This window comes from Heterodontus francisci, chromosome 3 (assembly GCF_036365525.1).
Source record: "Heterodontus francisci isolate sHetFra1 chromosome 3, sHetFra1.hap1, whole genome shotgun sequence".
NCBI lineage: Eukaryota > Metazoa > Chordata > Chondrichthyes > Heterodontiformes > Heterodontidae > Heterodontus > Heterodontus francisci.
Window position 1 is genome coordinate 11,871,789 of NC_090373.1, and position 19,712 is coordinate 11,891,500.

General features: G+C 54.0%; 1 protein-coding gene across 4 annotated transcripts in view; it reads right to left on the reverse strand.

Moving 5' to 3' along the window:
* The window catches only part of LOC137354371 (collagen alpha-1(XIX) chain-like), a 655,592-nt gene that overhangs the window by 21,212 nt on the left and 614,668 nt on the right, over positions 1–19,712 (reverse strand). The window lies entirely within an intron of this gene.

Here is a 19,712-nt window from a genome sequence, read left to right on the forward strand (position 1 = left end):
ATTAGATTGCTGCCTAGTAATCTCTCAGGGGACACACTGTTCTATGTAAGCCATCTGAACCCCTTGATTAGATTATTGCTTTGCAATCGCTGTGGGTATACATTATTCAATATATGAGCCATCTGATTGGATTAGTGTTCAAACAAAATGAATAAACATAAGATTCATGAATAATTGTAGAGATGAATTAAACTGCATTTAACTGGACAGCTATCATGAAAAAAAAATCAACATTTACTGTAAGAATGGAAGAAATTGCTGTTGGAATATATTGTCCATTTCTATCATGGTGCATTTTCCGATTAACAGTTTCAATTAGAATTATAGGGCTGAATTTTCCCAGCCCTATCTGTTGGGCTGGGAGGTGGGAGAGCTGGTAATATAGCGAGGGAAGGTGTTGGCAGGAGAGCCCAATGTCTTCTTGCTACCATAGCTTGTTACCAGAGGCGGGAACCTCAGCAGCACAACTGCCCATTGGGTGGCCAATTGAGTCACTTAAATGCCCAATGCAGGGCCACTTCATGCCTCCATTGGCATCTTATCAGCATTGGGCCGGGAGACCCCAAAACAAACCCTGGCAGCCTCCCAGTGGGCTCCCGTGGGAGGCCCTCCTTCATGGCCACTCCATGGCTCATGGAGGGATCTCCCATGGCCATGGCACTGCCACTTTAAGGAGACCCCTCCACCCCCAGCCTGCAAATGCTGGGACCTGCTTGCCTGGCTCCGGCTCCAAAAATAAAGTTATTTCAGCTTTGAGGGCACCTCAGCAATGAGGCACCCTCTTCCTTGTCCTGCAGCCTCAGCAGTGGCCACCGTTAGTGGTGGCATTGTCGAGCTGCTGGCCTCTGATTGGACTGGCAGCTCTGGGAGGCGAGCCACTGTCCTCAATTGGATGGTGGTCCTGGCCACCCGCCAGTGCAGAGTCAGCTCCCACTTTTGGCCTCGATAGTGGCACTTCTGCCATGATGGAAAAATTCAGCCCACAGTATCAGGAAAATCGAAAACTCTGACCATGTAAAAAAGTGTTGTAAATGAAGATTATTATTGAAAGAGAGCAGGGAGGACACCTATAGGTAAATTCCTACCAGTGAGGGTTCTTCCCCAAACAGTTGTCTTTCCCCTTTAAGGTTTGGTTCCTAAAGCCCCCCACACCAAAATGGAAGAGAAAACTTGAACATACCATTTTTCAAAATGTTTAACTTTCCTCACAATGTCGAATCTGAAATGATCATTAAAATAGCTAATGGTGGAATTTTATGAAATCATGCTCTTGAATGGATGTAAGACCTGAGGGCAGCAGGTACTGAAATTCCAGCTGTGTACTCCCAGAGCGCAAAGCATCATACAGGAGCCTGCTCTTGTCAATCTATTCTTAACAGAGAATAAACATTCACACAGCAACACCTACTCTAGGTTTGCCAAATCTCCAGGGTTGGCCTGGAGTCTCCAGGAATTGAAGTATAATCTCCAGAATACTGGTGCAAACAGCCCTGGTGAAACATCATGGAGGAATCAAAAATAATTCTTTTGGCTATTTTTCAATTTCTCTGAACACATGTTTAGTTACAAAGTTATTGGAGATTGGGGTAAAAGGCAGTTTGTCTGACAGTCAAGAATCATCCAATCTCATAATGAAGAGTCTTTCCAATTGGCAGAAGTCATAGAGTGATACGGCACCGAAACAGACCCTTCAGCCCACTGAGTGCATGCTGACCATCAACCACCCATTTATACTAATCCTACATTAATCCCATTTTCCATCTCACATCCCCACCTTCCTTCAATTCTCCTACCACCTACCTACATTAGGGGCAACTTACAATGGCCAATTTACCTAACAACCTGCAAGTCTTTGGCTTTGGGAGGAAACCAGAGCACCCGGCAGAAACCCATGCGGTCACAGGGAGAACTAGCAAACTCCACGCAAGCAGCACCCAGAATCGAACCCAAGTCATTGGAGCTGTGAGGCTGCGGTGCTAACCACTGCACCATGAGGATTAGATGTGTTGGGCAGCCAATGGCAGTGAGAGTGGGGGATGGGGCAGTTGGAGGCAGGAAGTCATGTAATGGCACCTCTAAGAAAACATCCAACCAAAGCTGCCAACTCGAACGTACTCCTATTATAAAGTGTCTTCAGTCCTAGTAAAGTCCAAAATATATACTCCAGGACAAAGGCCTTCAGTGAGCAGGTGTTCAAGAACATAACTGCCCTAATACAAAACAGTTGCTATCCTTCTGCAGGATGCCTTTGTGTGATGGACATGGCAATGGCTCTCAAACATGACATATTCATAAGGCCTCTGTCCCAGCCAAGCACATGTCCTTTGCCCACCTTGCTTCGGAAATAGCATCCAGATGCGAAGTTAGCAAGGAGGGGGTCGACTGAGTGGTACAAGCTAAAAGTAAAATAAACCTTGATGAGCACATGGGCACCAAATTTCAATGCAAGAACACAGAGCGTCGGCAGTATAAAGAGAGGGAACACAGAGCGGCGGCTGTATAAAGAGTGGGAACACAGAGCGGCAGTGTGTATAAAGAGCGGGAACACAGAGCGGCGGCAGTATAAAGAGAGGGAACACAGAGCGGCGGCTGTATAAAGAGAGGGAACACAGAGCGGCGGCTGTATAAAGAGTGGGAACACAGAGCGGCAGTGTGTATAAAGAGCGGGAACACAGAGCGGCGGCAGTATAAAGAGAGGGAACACAGAGCGGCGGCTGTATAAAGAGAGGGAACACAGAGCGGCGGCTGTATAAAGAGCGGGAACACTGAGCGGCGGCAGTATAAAGAGCGGGAACACAGAGCGGCAGCTGTATCAAGAGAGGGAACACAGAGCGGCGGCTGGAAAAGAGAGGGAACACAGAGCGGCAGCTGTATAAAGAGAGGGAACACAGAGCAGCGGCTGTATAAAGAGAGGGAACACAGAGCAGCGGCTGTATAAAGAGAGGGAACACAGAGGGGCGGCTGTATAAAGAGAGGGAACACAGAGCAGCGGCTGTATAAAGAGAGGGAACACAGAGCGGCAGCTGTATAAAGAGAGGGAACACAGAGCAGCGGCTGTATAAAGAGCGGGAACACAGAGCGGCAGTTGTATAAAGAGCGGGAACACAGAGCGGCGGCTGTATAAAGAGCGGGAACACAGAGCGGCGGCTGTATAAAGAGCGGGAACACAGAGCGGCGGTTGTATAAAGAGAGGGAACACAGAGCAGCAGCAGTATAAAGAGTGGGAACACAGAGCGGCGGCAGTATAAAGAGCGGGAACACAGAGCAGCGGCAGTATAAAGAGCAGGAACACAGAGCAGCGGCAGTATAAAGAGCGGGAACACAGAGCGGCGGCTGTATAAAGAACGGGAACAAAGAGCGGCGGCAGTATAAAGAGCGGGAACACAGAGCAGCGGCTGTATCAAGAGCGGGAACACAGAGCAGCGGCAGTATAAAGAGTGGGAACACAGAGCGGCGGCTGTATAAAGAGCGGGAACACAGAGCGGCGGCAGTACAAAGAAAGGGAACTGAGAGCGGCAGCTGTATAAAGAGAGGGAACACAGAGCGGCGGCAGTACAAAGAACGAGAACACAGAGCGGCGGCTGTATAAAGAGCAGGAACACAGAGCAGCGGCAGTATAAAGAGCGGGAACACAGAGCGGCGGCAGTATAAAGAGAGGGAACACAGAGCGGCGGCTGTATAAGAGAGGGAACACAGAGCGGCGGCTGTATAAAGAGCGGGAACACTGAGCGGCAGCTGTATAAAGAGAGGGAACACAGAGCGGCGGCAGTATAAAGAGAGGGAACACAGAGCAGCGGCTGTATAAAGAGAGGGAACACAGATGGGCGGCTGTATAAAGAGCGGGAACACAGAGCAGCGGCTGTATAAAGAGAGGGAACACAGAGCAGCGGCTGTATAAAGAGAGGGAACATAGAGCAGCGGCTGTATAAAGAGAGGGAACACAGAGCGGCAGCTGTATAAAGAGAGGGAACACAGTGCAGCGGCTGTATAAAGAGAGGGAACACAGAGCAGCGGCTGTATAAAGAGCGGGAACACAGAGCGGCAGCTGTAAAAAGAGCGGGAACACAGAGCGGCAGCTGTATAAAGAGAAGGAACACAGAGCAGCGGCTGTATAAAGAGAGGGAACACAGAGCGGCAGCTGTATAAAGAGAGGGAACACAGAGCAGCGGCTGTATAAAGAGAGGGAACACAGAGCGGCAGCTGTATAAAGAGAGGGAACACAGAGCAGCGGCTGTATAAAGAGCGGGAACACAGAGCGGCGGTTGTATAAAGAGCGGGAACACAGAGCGGCGGCTGTATAAAGAGCGGGAACACAGAGCGGCGGCTGTATAAAGAGAGGGAACACAGAGCAGCAGCTGTATAAAGAGTGGGAACACAGAGCGGCGGCAGTTCAAAGAGCGGGAACACAGAGCGGCAGCAGTATAAAGAGCGGGAACACAGAGCAGCGGTTGTATAAAGAGCGGGAACACAGAGCGGCGGCTGTATAAAGAGCGGGAACACAGAGCGGCGGTTGTATAAAGAGAGGGACCACAGAGCAGCAGCTGTACAAAGAGTGGGAACACAGAGCGGCGGCAGTACAAAGAGCGGGAACACAGAGCGGCAGCAGTATAAAGAGCGGGAACACAGAGCAGCGGCTGTATAAAGAGCGGGAACACAGAGCGGCGGCTGTATAAAGAGCGGGAACACAGAGCAGCGGCAGTATAAAGAGCAGGAACACAGAGCAGCGGCAGTATAAAGAGCGGGAACACAGAGCGGCGGCAGTACAAAGAACGGGAACACAGAGCGGCGGCAGTATAAAGAGCGGGAACACAGAGCAGCGGCAGTATAAAGAGCGGGAACACAGAGCGGCAGCAGTATAAAGAGCGGGAACACAGAGCGGCGGCAGTATAAAGAGCGGGAACACAGAGCGGCGGCAGTATAAAGAGCGGGAACACAGAGCGGCGGCTGTATAAAGAGCGGGAACACAGAGCGGCGGCAGTATAAAGAAAGGGAACTGAGAGCGGCGGCTGTATAAAGAGCGGGAACACAGAGCGGCGGCTGTATAAAGAGCGGGAACACAGAGCAGCAGCTGTATAAAGAGCGGGAACACAGAGCGGCGGCTGTATAAAGAGCGGGAACACAGAGCGGCGGCAGTAAAAAGAGCGGGATCACAGAGCGGCAGCAGTATAAAGAGCGGGATCACAGAGCGGCGGCTGTATAAAGAGCGGGAACACAGAGCGGCGGCTGTATAAAGAGCGGGAACACAGAGCGGCGGCTGTATAAAGAGCGGGAACACAGAGCGGCAGCTGTATAAAGAGCGGGAACACAGAGCGGCGGCTGTATAAAGAGCGGGAACACAGTGCGGAGGCTGTATAAAGAGCGGGAACACAGAGCGGCGGCTGTATAAAGAGCGGGAACACAGAGCGGCGGCAGTATAAAGAGCGGGAACACAGAGCGGCGGCTGTATAAAGAGCGGGAACACAGAGCGGCGGCAGTATAAAGAGCGGGATCACAGAGCGGCGGCAGTATAAAGAGCGGGAACACAGGGCGACTGCTGTTTAAAAAGCGGGAACACAGAGCGGCGGCAGTATAAAGAGTGGGAATACAGAGCGGTGGCTGTACAAAGAGCGGGAACACAGAGCGGCAGCTGTGTAAAGAGCGGGAACACAGAGCGGCTGCTGTTTAAAAAGCGGGAACACAGGGCGGCGGCAGTATCAAGAGCGGGAACATAGAGCGGCGGCTGTTTAAAAAGCGGGAACACAGAGCGGCGGCAGTATAAAGAGCGGGAACACAGGGCGGCTGCTGTTTAAAAAGCGGGAACACAGAGCGGCGGCAGTATAAAGAAAGGGAACTGAGAGCGGCGGCTGTATAAAGAGCGGGAACACAGAGCGGCGGCTGTATAAAGAGTGGGAACACAGAGCGGCAGTGTGTATAAAGAGCGGGAACACAGAGCGGCGGCAGTATAAAGAGAGGGAACACAGAGCGGCGGCTGTATAAAGAGAGGGAACACAGAGCGGCGGCTGTATAAAGAGCGGGAACACTGAGCGGCGGCAGTATAAAGAGCGGGAACACAGAGCGGCAGCTGTATCAAGAGAGGGAACACAGAGCGGCGGCTGGAAAAGAGAGGGAACACAGAGCGGCAGCTGTATAAAGAGAGGGAACACAGAGCAGCGGCTGTATAAAGAGAGGGAACACAGAGCAGCGGCTGTATAAAGAGAGGGAACACAGAGAGGCGGCTGTATAAAGAGAGGGAACACAGAGCAGCGGCTGTATAAAGAGAGGGAACACAGAGCAGCAGCTGTATAAAGAGAGGGAACACAGAGCAGCGGCTGTATAAAGAGCGGGAACACAGAGCGGCAGTTGTATAAAGAGCGGGAACACAGAGCGGCGGCTGTATAAAGAGCGGGAACACAGAGCGGCGGCTGTATAAAGAGCGGGAACACAGAGCGGCGGTTGTATAAAGAGAGGGAACACAGAGCAGCAGCAGTATAAAGAGTGGGAACACAGAGCGGCGGCAGTACAAAGAGCGGGAACACAGAGCGGCAGCAGTATAAAGAGCGGGAACACAGAGCAGCGGCAGTATAAAGAACGGGAACAAAGAGCGGCGTCAGTATAAAGAGCGGGAACACAGAGCGGCGGCTGTATAAAGAGCGGGAACACAGAGCGGCGGCAGTACAAAGAAAGGGAACTGAGAGCGGCAGCTGTATAAAGAGAGGGAACACAGAGCGGCGGCAGTACAAAGAACGGGAACACAGAGCGGCGGCTGTATAAAGAGCAGGAACACAGAGCAGCGGCAGTATAAAGAGCGGGAACACAGAGCGGCGGCAGTATAAAGAGAGGGAACACAGAGCGGCGGCTGTATAAGAGAGGGAACACAGAGCGGCGGCTGTATAAAGAGCGGGAACACTGAGCGGCGGCTGTATAAAGAGAGGGAACACAGAGCGGCGGCAGTATAAAGAGTGGGAACACAGAGCAGCGGCTGTATAAAGAGAGGGAACACAGATGGGCGGCTGTATAAAGAGCGGGAACACAGAGCAGCGGCTGTATAAAGAGAGGGAACACAGAGCAGCGGCTGTATAAAGAGAGGGAACATAGAGCAGCGGCTGTATAAAGAGAGGGAACACAGAGCGGCAGCTGTATAAAGAGAGGGAACACAGAGCAGTGGCTGTATAAAGAGAGGGAACACAGAGCAGCGGCTGTATAAAGAGCGGGAACACAGAGCGGCAGCTGTAAAAAGAGCGGGAACACAGAGCGGCAGCTGTATAAAGAGAGGGAACACAGAGCAGCGGCTGTATAAAGAGAGGGAACACAGAGCGGCAGCTGTATAAAGAGAGGGAACACAGAGCAGCGGCTGTATAAAGAGAGGGAACACAGAGCGGCAGCTGTATAAAGAGAGGGAACACAGAGCAGCGGCTGTATAAAGAGCGGGAACACAGAGCGGCGGTTGTATAAAGAGCGGGAACACAGAGCGGCGGCTGTATAAAGAGCGGGAACACAGAGCGGCGGCTGTATAAAGAGAGGGAACACAGAGCAGCAGCTGTATAAAGAGTGGGAACACAGAGCGGCGGCAGTTCAAAGAGCGGGAACACAGAGCGGCAGCAGTATAAAGAGCGGGAACACAGAGCGGCGGTTGTATAAAGAGCGGGAACACAGAGCGGCGGCTGTATAAAGAGCGGGAACACAGAGCGGCGGTTGAATAAAGAGAGGGAACACAGAGCAGCAGCTGTACAAAGAGTGGGAACACAGAGCGGCGGCAGTACAAAGAGCGGGAACACAGAGCGGCAGCAGTATAAAGAGCGGGAACACAGAGCAGCGGCTGTATAAAGAGCGGGAACACAGAGCGGCGGCTGTATAAAGAGCGGGAACACAGAGCAGCGGCAGTATAAAGAGCAGGAACACAGAGCAGCGGCAGTATAAAGAGCGGGAACACAGAGCGGCGGCAGTACAAAGAACGGGAACACAGAGCGGCGGCAGTATAAAGAGCGGGAACACAGAGCAGCGGCAGTATAAAGAGAGGGAACACAGAGCGGCAGCAGTATAAAGAGCGGGAACACAGAGCGGCGGCAGTATAAAGAGCGGGAACACAGAGCGGTGGCAGTATAAAGAGCGGGAAAACAGAGCGGCGGCTGTATACAGAGCGGGAACACAGAGCGGCGGCAGTATAAAGAAAGGGAACTGAGAGCGGCGGCTGTATAAAGAGCGGGAACACAGAGCGGCGGCTGTATAAAGAGCGGGAACACAGAGCAGCAGCTGTATAAAGAGCGGTAACACAGAGCGGCGGCTGTATAAAGAGCGGGAACACAGAGCGGCGGCAGTAAAAAGAGCGGGATCACAGAGCGGCAGCAGTATAAAGAGCGGGATCACAGAGCGGCGGCTGTATAAAGAGCGGGAACACAGAGCGGCGGCTGTATAAAGAGCGGGAACACAGAGCGGCGGCTGTATAAAGAGCGGGAACACAGAGCGGCGGCTGTATAAAGAGCGGGAACACAGAGCGGTGGCTGTATAAAGAGCGGGAACACAGAGCGGCGGCTGTATAAAGAGCGGGAACACAGAGCGGCGGCAGTATAAAGAGCGGGAACACAGAGCGGCGGCTGTATAAAGAGCGGGAACACAGAGCGGCGGCAGTATAAAGAGCGGGATCACAGAGTGGCGGCAGTATAAAGAGCGGGAACACAGGGCGACTGCTGTTTAAAAAGCGGGAACACAGAGCGGCGGCAGTATAAAGAGTGGGAATACAGAGCGGCGGCTGTATAAAGAGCGGGAACACAGAGCGGCAGCTGTGTAAAGAGCGGGAACACAGAGCGGCTGCTGTTTAAAAAGCGGGAACACAGGGCGGCGGCAGTATAAAGAGCGGGAACATAGAGCGGCGGCAGTATAAAGAGCGGGAACACAGAGCGGCGGCTGTATAAAGAGCGGGAACACTGGGCGGCTGCTGTTTAAAAAGCGGGAACACAGAGCGGCGGCAGTATAAAGAGCGGGAACACAGGGCGGCTGCTGTTTAAAAAGCGGGAACACAGAGCGGCGGCAGTATAAAGAGCGGGAACACAGGGCGGCTGCTGTTTAAAAAGTGGGAACACAGAGCGGCGGCAGTATAAAGAGCGGGAACACAGAGCGGCGGCAGTATAAAGAGCGGGAACACAGAGCGGCGGCAGTATAAAGAGCAGGAACATAGAGCGGCACCAGTATAAAGAGCGGGAACACAGAGCGGCGGCAGTATAACGAGCGGGAACACAGAGCGGCGGCAGCATAAAGAGCGGGAACACAGAGCGGCGGCAGTAGAAAGAGCGGCAACACTGGGCGGCTGCTGTTTAAAAAGCGGGAACACAGAGTGGCGGCAGTATAAAGAGCAGCAACACAGAGTGGCTGCGTTATAAAGAGCGGGAACACTGAGTGGCGGCAGTATAAAGAGCGGGAACACAGAGCGGCTGCAGTATAAAGAGCGGGAACACAGAGTGGCGGCAGTATAAAGAGTGGGAACACAGAGCGGTGGCAGTATCAAGAGCGGGAACACAGAGCAGCGGCAGTATAAAGAGCAGGAACACAGAGCAGCGGCAGTATAAAGAGCGGGAACACAGAGCGGCAGCAGTATAAAGAGTGGGAACACAGAGCGGTGGCAGTATCAAGAGCGGGAACACAGAGCAGCGGCAGTATAAAGAGCGGGAACACAGAGCGGCAGCAGTATAAAGAGCGGGAACACAGAGCGGCGGCAGTATAAAGAGCGGGAACACAGAGCGGCGGCAGTATAAAGAGCGGGAACACAGAGCGGCGGCTGTATAAAGAGCGGGAACACAGAGCGGCGGCAGTATAAAGAAAGGGAACTGAGAGCGGCGGCTGTATAAAGAGCGGGAACACAGAGCGGCGGCTGTATAAAGAGCGGGAACACAGAGCAGCAGCTGTATAAAGAGCGGTAACACAGAGCGGCGGCTGTATAAAGAGCGGGAACACAGAGCGGCGGCAGTAAAAAGAGCGGGATCACAGAGCGGCAGCAGTATAAAGAGCGGGATCACAGAGCGGCGGCTGTATAAAGAGCGGGAACACAGAGCGGCGGCTGTATAAAGAGCGGGAACACAGAGCGGCGGCTGTATAAAGAGCGGGAACACAGAGCGGCGGCTGTATAAAGAGCGGGAACACAGAGCGGTGGCTGTATAAAGAGCGGGAACACAGAGCGGCGGCTGTATAAAGAGCGGGAACACAGAGCGGCGGCAGTATAAAGAGCGGGAACACAGAGCGGCGGCTGTATAAAGAGCGGGAACACAGAGCGGCGGCAGTATAAAGAGCGGGATCACAGAGCGGCGGCAGTATAAAGAGCGGGAACACAGGGCGACTGCTGTTTAAAAAGCGGGAACACAGAGCGGCGGCAGTATAAAGAGTGGGAATACAGAGCGGCGGCTGTATAAAGAGCGGGAACACAGAGCGGCAGCTGTGTAAAGAGCGGGAACACAGAGCGGCTGCTGTTTAAAAAGCGGGAACACAGGGCGGCGGCAGTATAAAGAGCGGGAACATAGAGCGGCGGCAGTATAAAGAGCGGGAACACAGAGTGGCGGCTGTATAAAGAGCGGGAACACTGGGCGGCTGCTGTTTAAAAAGCGGGAACACAGAGCGGCGGCAGTATAAAGAGCGGGAACACAGGGCGGCTGCTGTTTAAAAAGCGGGAACACAGAGCGGCGGCAGTATAAAGAGCGGGAACACAGGGCGGCTGCTGTTTAAAAAGTGGGAACACAGAGCGGCGGCAGTATAAAGAGCGGGAACACAGAGCGGCGGCAGTATAAAGAGCGGGAACACAGAGCGGCGGCAGTATAAAGAGCAGGAACATAGAGCGGCACCAGTATAAAGAGCGGGAACACAGAGCGGCGGCAGTATAACGAGCGGGAACACAGAGCGGCGGCAGCATAAAGAGCGGGAACACAGAGCGGCGGCAGTAGAAAGAGCGGCAACACTGGGCGGCTGCTGTTTAAAAAGCGGGAACACAGAGTGGCGGCAGTATAAAGAGCAGCAACACAGAGTGGCTGCGTTATAAAGAGCGGGAACACTGAGTGGCGGCAGTATAAAGAGCGGGAACACAGAGCGGCTGCAGTATAAAGAGCGGGAACACAGAGTGGCGGCAGTATAAAGAGCGGGAAGACAGAGCGGCTGTAGTATAAAGAGCGGGTACACAGAGCAGCGGCAGTATAAAGAGTGGGAACACAGAGCAGCGGCTGTATAAAGAGAGGGAACACAGATGGGCGGCTGTATAAAGAGCGGGAACACAGAGCAGCGGCTGTATAAAGAGAGGGAACACAGAGCAGCGGCTGTATAAAGAGAGGGAACACAGAGCGGCAGCTGTATAAAGAGCGGGAACACAGAGCGGCAGCTGTAAAAAGAGCGGGAACACAGAGCGGCAGCTGTATAAAGAGAGGGAACACAGAGCAGCGGCTGTATAAAGAGAGGGAACACAGAGCGGCAGCTGTATAAAGAGAGGGAACACAGAGCAGCGGCTGTATAAAGAGAGGGAACACAGAACGGCAGCTGTATAAAGAGAGGGAACACAGAGCAGCGGCTGTATAAAGAGCGGGAACACAGAGCGGCGGTTGTATAAAGAGAGGGAACACAGAGCGGCGGCTGTATAAAGAGCGGGAACACAGAGCGGCGGCTGTATAAAGAGAGGGAACACAGAGCGGCAGCTGTATAAAGAGTGGGAACACAGAGCGGCGGCAGTTCAAAGAGCGGGAACACAGAGCGGCAGCAGTATAAAGAGCGGGAACACAGAGCGGCGGTTGTATAAAGAGCGGGAACACAGAGCGGCGGCTGTATAAAGAGCGGGAACACAGAGCGGCGGTTGTATAAAGAGAGGGAACACAGAGCAGCAGCTGTACAAAGAGTGGGAACACAGAGCGGCGGCAGTACAAAGAGCGGGAACACAGAGCGGCAGCAGTATAAAGAGCGGGAACACAGAGCAGCGGCTGTATAAAGAGCGGGAACACAGAGCGGTGGCTGTATAAAGAGAGGGAACACAGAGCGGCGGCAGTACAAAGAACGGGAACACAGAGCGGCGGCTGTATAAAGAGCGGGAACACAGAGCAGCGGCAGTATAAAGAGCGGGAACACAGAGCGGCAGCAGTATAAAGAGCGGGAACACAGAGCGGCGGCAGTATAAAGAGCGGGAACACAGAGCGGCGGCAGTATAAAGAGCGGGAACACAGAGCGGCGGCTGTATAAAGAGCGGGAACACAGAGCAGCAGCTGTATAAAGAGCATGAACACAGAGCGGCTGCAGTATAAAGAAAGGGAACTGAGAGCGGCGGCTGTATAAAGAGCGGCAACACAGAGCGGCGGCTGTATAAAGAGCGGGAACACAGAGCAGCAGCTGTATAAAGAGCGGGAACACAGAGCGGCGGCTGTATAAAGAGCGGGAACACAGAGCGGCGGCTGTATAAAGAGCGGGAACACAGAGCGGCAGCAGTATAAAGAGCGGGATCACAGAGCGGCGGCAGTATAAAGAGCGGGAACACAGGGCGACTGCTGTTTAAAAAGCGGGAACACAGAGCGGCGGCAGTATAAAGAGTGGGAATACAGAGCGGCGGCTGTATAAAGAGCGGGAACACAGAGCGGCAGCTGTGTAAAGAGCGGGAACACAGAGCGGCTGCTGTTTAAAAAGCGGGAACACAGGGCGGCGGCAGTATAAAGAGCGGGAACATAGAGCGGCGGCAGTATAAAGAGCGGGAACACAGAGCGGCGGCTGTATAAAGAGCGGGAACACTGGGCGGCTGCTGTTTAAAAAGCGGGAACACAGAGCGGCGGCAGTATAAAGAGCGGGAACACAGGGCGGCTGCTGTTTAAAAAGCGGGAACACAGAGCGGCGGCAGTATAAAGAGCGGGAACACAGGGCGGCTGCTGTTTAAAAAGTGGGAACACAGAGCGGCGGCAGTATAAAGAGCGGGAACACAGAGCGGCGGCAGTATAAAGAGCGGGAACACAGAGCGGCGGCAGTATAAAGAGCAGGAACATAGAGCGGCACCAGTATAAAGAGCGGGAACACAGAGCGGCGGCAGTATAACGAGCGGGAACACAGAGCGGCGGCAGCATAAAGAGCGGGAACACAGAGCGGCGGCAGTAGAAAGAGCGGCAACACTGGGCGGCTGCTGTTTAAAAAGCGGGAACACAGAGTGGCGGCAGTATAAAGAGCAGCAACACAGAGTGGCTGCGTTATAAAGAGCGGGAACACTGAGTGGCGGCAGTATAAAGAGCGGGAACACAGAGCGGCTGCAGTATAAAGAGCGGGAACACAGAGTGGCGGCAGTATAAAGAGCGGGAAGACAGAGCGGCTGTAGTATAAAGAGCGGGTACACAGAGCAGCGGCAGTATAAAGAGTGGGAACACAGAGCAGCGGCTGTATAAAGAGAGGGAACACAGATGGGCGGCTGTATAAAGAGCGGGAACACAGAGCAGCGGCTGTATAAAGAGAGGGAACACAGAGCAGCGGCTGTATAAAGAGAGGGAACACAGAGCGGCAGCTGTATAAAGAGCGGGAACACAGAGCGGCAGCTGTAAAAAGAGCGGGAACACAGAGCGGCAGCTGTATAAAGAGAGGGAACACAGAGCAGCGGCTGTATAAAGAGAGGGAACACAGAGCGGCAGCTGTATAAAGAGAGGGAACAGAGAGCAGCGGCTGTATAAAGAGAGGGAACACAGAACGGCAGCTGTATAAAGAGAGGGAACACAGAGCAGCGGCTGTATAAAGAGCGGGAACACAGAGCGGCGGTTGTATAAAGAGAGGGAACACAGAGCGGCGGCTGTATAAAGAGCGGGAACACAGAGCGGTGGCTGTATAAAGAGAGGGAATACAGAGCGGCAGCTGTATAAAGAGTGGGAACACAGAGCGGCGGCAGTTCAAAGAGCGGGAACACAGAGCGGCAGCAGTATAAAGAGCGGGAACACAGAGCGGCGGTTGTATAAAGAGCGGGAACACAGAGCGGCGGCTGTATAAAGAGCGGGAACACAGAGCGGCGGTTGTATAAAGAGAGGGAACACAGAGCAGCAGCTGTACAAAGAGTGGGAACACAGAGCGGCGGCAGTACAAAGAGCGGGAACACAGAGCGGCAGCAGTATAAAGAGCGGGAACACAGAGCAGCGGCTGTATAAAGAGCGGGAACACAGAGCGGTGGCTGTATAAAGAGAGGGAACACAGAGCGGCGGCAGTACAAAGAACGGGAACACAGAGCGGCGGCAGTATAAAGAGCGGGAACACAGAGCAGCGGCAGTATAAAGAGCGGGAACACAGAGCGGCAGCAGTATAAAGAGCGGGAACACAGAGCGGTGGCAGTATAAAGAGCGGGAACACAGAGCGGCGGCAGTATAAAGAGCGGGAACACAGAGCGGCGGCTGTATAAAGAGCGGGAACACAGAGCAGCAGCTGTATAAAGAGCGGGAACACAGAGCGGATGCAGTATAAAGAAAGGGAACTGAGAGCGGCGGCTGTATAAAGAGCGGGAACACAGAGCGGCGGCTGTATAAAGAGCGGGAACACAGAGCAGCAGCTGTATAAATAGCGGGAACACAGAGCGGCGGCTGTATAAAGAGTGGGAACACAGAGCGGCGGCTGTATAAAGAGCGGGAACACAGAGCGGCAGCTGTATAAAGAGCAGGAACACAGAGCGGCGGCTGTATAAAGAGCGGGAACACAGAGCGGCAGCTGTATAAAGAGCGGGAACACAGAGCGGCGGCTGTATAAAGAGCGGGAACACAGAGCGGCAGCTGTATAAAGAGCAGGAACACAGAGCGGCTGCTGTATAAAGAGCGGGAACACAGAGCGGCAGCTGTATAAAGAGCGGGAACACAGAGCGGCAGCTGTATAAAGAGCAGGAACACAGAGCGGCGGCTGTATAAAGAGCGGGAACACAGAGCAGCAGCTGTAGAAAGAGCGGGAACACAGAGCGGCGGCTGTATAAAGAGCGGGAACACAGAGCGGCGGCTGTATAAAGAGCGGGAACACAGAGCGGTAGCTGTATAAAGAGCGGGAACACAGAGCGGCGGCTGTATAAAGAGCGGGAACACAGAGCGGCAGCTGTATAAAGAGCAGGAACACAGAGCGGCGGCTGTATAAAGAGCGGGAACACAGAGCGGCAGCTGTATAAAGAGCGGGAACACAGAGCGGCGGCTGTATAAAGAGCGGGAACACAGAGCGGCAGCTGTATAAAGAGCGGGAACACAGAGCGGCGGCTGTATAAAGAGCGGGAACACAGAGCGGCAGCTGTATAAAGAGCAGGAACACAGAGCGGCGGCTGTATAAAGAGCGGGAACACAGAGCGGCAGCTGTATAAAGAGCGGGAACACAGAGCGGCGGCTGTATAAAGAGCAGGAACACAGAGCGGCGGCTGTATAAAGAGCGGGAACACAGAGCGGCAGCTGTATAAAGAGCGGGAACACAGAGCGGCGGCTGTATAAAGAGCAGGAACACAGTGCGGAGGCTGTATAAAGAGCGGGAACACAGAGCGGCAGCAGTATAAAGAGCGGGAACACAGAGCAGCGGCTGTATAAAGAGCGGGAACACAGAGCGGTGGCTGTATAAAGAGAGGGAACACAGAGCGTCGGCAGTACAAAGAACGGGAACACAGAGCGGCGGCAGTATAAAGAGCGGGAACACAGAGCAGCGGCAGTATAAAGAGCGGGAACACAGAGCGGCAGCAGTATAAAGAGCGGGAACACAGAGCGGCGGCAGTATAAAGAGCGGGAACACAGAGCGGCGGCAGTATAAAGAGCGGGAACACAGAGCGGCGGCTGTATAAAGAGCGGGAACACAGAGCAGCAGCTGTATAAAGAGCGGGAACACAGAGCGGCTGCAGTATAAAGAAAGGGAACTGAGAGCGGCGGCTGTATAAAGAGCGGGAACACAGAGCGGCGGCTGTATAAAGAGCGGGAACACAGAGCAGCAGCTGTATAAAGAGCGGGAACACAGAGCGGCGGCTGTATAAAGAGCGGGAACACAGAGCGGCGGCCGTATAAAGAGCGGGATCACAGAGCGGCGGCTGTATAAAGAGCGGGAACACAGAGCGGCAGCTGTATAAAGAGCAGGAACACAGAGCGGCGGCTGTATAAAGAGCGGGAACACAGAGCGGCAGCTGTATAAAGAGCGGGAACACAGAGCGGCGGCTGTATAAAGAGCAGGAACACAGTGCGGAGGCTGTATAAAGAGTGAGAACACAGAGCGGCGGCTGTATAAAGAGCGGGAACACAGAGCGGCGGCAGTATAAAGAGCGGGAACACAGAGCGGCGGCTGTATAAAGAGCGGGAACACAGAGCGGCGGCAGTATAAAGAGCGGGATCACAGAGCGGCGGCAGTATAAAGAGCGGGAACACAGGGCGACTGCTGTTTAAAAAGCGGGAACACAGAGCGGCGGCAGTATATAGAGTGGGAATACAGAGCGGCGGCTTTATAAAGAGCGGGAACACAGAGCGGCAGCTGTGTAAAGAGCGGGAACACAGAGCGGCTGCTGTTTAAAAAGCGGGAACACAGGGCGGCGGCAGCATAAAGAGCGGGAACACAGGGCGGCTGCTGTTTAAAAAGCGGGAACACAGAGCGGCGGCAGTATAAAGAGCGGGAACACAGGGCGGCTGCTGTTTAAAAAGTGGGAACACAGAGCGGCGGCAGTACAAAGAGCGGGAACACAGAGCGGCGGCAGTATAAAGAGAGGGAACACAGAGCGGCGGCAGTATAAAGAGCGGGAACACAGAGCGGCGACAGTATAAAGAGAGGGAACACAGAGCGGCGGCAGCATAAAGAGCGGGAACACAGAGCGGCGACAGTATAAAGAGCGGGAACACAGAGCGGCGGCAGCATAAAGAGCGGGAACACAGAGCGGCGACAGCATAAAGAGCGGGAACACAGAGCGGCGACAGTATAAAGAGCGGGAACACAGAGCGGCGGCAGTATAAAGAGCGGGAACACAGAGCGGCGACAGTATAAAGAGCGGGAACACAGAGCGGCGGCAGCATAAAGAGCGGGAACACAGAGCGGCGGCAGTATAAAGAGCGGCAACACTGGGCAGCTGCTGTTTAAAAAGCGGGAACACAGAGTGGCGGCAGTATAAAGAGCAGGAACACAGAGTGGCTGCGTTATCAAGAAAGGGAACTGAGAGCGGCGGCTGAATAAAGAGCGGGAACTCAGAGCGGCGGCTGTATAAAGAGCGGGAACACAGTGCAGCAGCTGTATAAAGAGCGGGAACACAGAGCGGCGGCTGTATAAAGAGCGGGAACACAGAGCGGCGGCAGTAAAAAGAGCGGGATCACAGAGCGGCAGCAGTATAAAGAGCGGGATCACAGAGCGGCGGCTGTATAAAGAGCGGGAACACAGAGCGGCGGCTGTATAAAGAGCGGGAACACAGAGCGGCGGCTGTATAAAGAGCGGGAACACAGAGCGGCGGCTGTATAAAGAGCGGGAACACAGAGCGGCGGCTGTATAAAGAGCGGGAACACAGTGCGGAGGCTGTATAAAGAGCGGGAACACAGAGCGGCGGCTGTATAAAGAGCGGGAACACAGAGCGGCGGCAGTATAAAGAGCGGGAACACAGAGCGGCGGCTGTATAAAGAGCGGGAACACAGAGCGGCGGCAGTATAAAGAGCGGGATCACAGAGCGGCGGCAGTATAAAGAGCGGGAACACAGGGCGACTGCTGTTTAAAAAGCGGGAACACAGAGCGGCGGCAGTATAAAGAGTGGGAATACAGAGCGGCGGCTGTATAAAGAGCGGGAACACAGAGCGGCAGCTGTGTAAAGAGCGGGAACACAGATCGGCTGCTGTTTAAAAAGCGGGAACACAGGGCGGCGGCTGTATAAAGAGCGGGAACATAGAGCGGCGGCAGCATAAAGAGCGGGAACATCGAGCGGCGGCAGTATAAAGAGCGGGAACACAGAGCGGCGGCTGTATAAAGAGCGGGAACACTGGGCGGCTGCTGTTTAAAAAGCGGGAACACAGAGCGGCGGCAGTATAAAGAGCGGGAACACAGGGCGGCTGCTGTTTAAAAAGCGGGAACACAGAGCGGCGGCAGTATAAAGAGCGGGAACACAGGGCGGCTGCTGTTTAAAAAGTGGGAACACAGAGCGGCGGCAGTATAAAGAGCGGGAACACAGAGCGGCGGCAGTATAAAGAGCGGGAACACAGAGCGGCGGCAGTATAAAGAGCAGGAACATAGAGCGGCACCAGTATAAAGAGCGGGAACACAGAGCGGCGGCAGTATAACGAGCGGGAACACAGAGCGGCGGCAGCATAAAGAGCGGGAACACAGAGCGGCGGCAGTAGAAATAGCGGCAACACTGGGCGGCTGCTGTTTAAAAAGCGGGAACACAGAGTGGCGGCAGTATAAAGAGCAGCAACACAGAGTGGCTGCGTTATAAAGAGCGGGAACACTGAGTGGCGGCAGTATAAAGAGCGGGAACACAGAGCGGCTGCAGTATAAAGAGCGGGAACACAGAGTGGCGGCAGTATAAAGAGCGGGAAGACAGAGCGGCTGTAGTATAAAGAGCGGGTACACAGAGCAGCGGCAGTATAAAGAGTGGGAACACAGAGCAGCGGCTGTATAAAGAGAGGGAACACAGATGGGCGGCTGTATAAAGAGCGGGAACACAGAGCAGCGGCTGTATAAAGAGAGGGAACACAGAGCAGTGGCTGTATAAAGAGCGGGAACACAGAGCGGCAGCAGTATAAAGAGCGGGAACACAGAGCGGTGGCAGTATAAAGAGCGGGAACACAGAGCGGCGGCAGTATAAAGAGCGGGAACACAGAGCGGCGGCTGTATAAAGAGCGGGAACACAGAGCAGCAGCTGTATAAAGAGCGGGAACACAGAGCGGATGCAGTATAAAGAAAGGGAACTGAGAGCGGCGGCTGTATAAAGAGCGGGAACACAGAGCGGCGGCTGTATAAAGAGCGGGAACACAGAGCAGCAGCTGTATAAATAGCGGGAACACAGAGCGGCGGCTGTATAAAGAGTGGGAACACAGAGCGGCGGCTGTATAAAGAGCGGGAACACAGAGCGGCAGCTGTATAAAGAGCAGGAACACAGAGCGGCGGCTGTATAAAGAGCGGGAACACAGAGCGGCAGCTGTATAAAGAGCGGGAACACAGAGCGGCGGCTGTATAAAGAGCGGGAACACAGAGCGGCAGCTGTATAAAGAGCAGGAACACAGAGCGGCTGCTGTATAAAGAGCGGGAACACAGAGCGGCAGCTGTATAAAGAGCGGGAACACAGAGCGGCAGCTGTATAAAGAGCAGGAACACAGAGCGGCGGCTGTATAAAGAGCGGGAACACAGAGCAGCAGCTGTAGAAAGAGCGGGAACACAGAGCGGCGGCTGTATAAAGAGCGGGAACACAGAGCGGCGGCTGTATAAAGAGCGGGAACACAGAGCGGTAGCTGTATAAAGAGCGGGAACACAGAGCGGCGGCTGTATAAAGAGCGGGAACACAGAGCGGCAGCTGTATAAAGAGCAGGAACACAGAGCGGCGGCTGTATAAAGAGCGGGAACACAGAGCGGCAGCTGTATAAAGAGCGGGAACACAGAGCGGCGGCTGTATAAAGAGCGGGAACACAGAGCGGCAGCTGTATAAAGAGCGGGAACACAGAGCGGCGGCTGTATAAAGAGCGGGAACACAGAGCGGCAGCTGTATAAAGAGCAGGAACACAGAGCGGCGGCTGTATAAAGAGCGGGAACACAGAGCGGCAGCTGTATAAAGAGCGGGAACACAGAGCGGCGGCTGTATAAAGAGC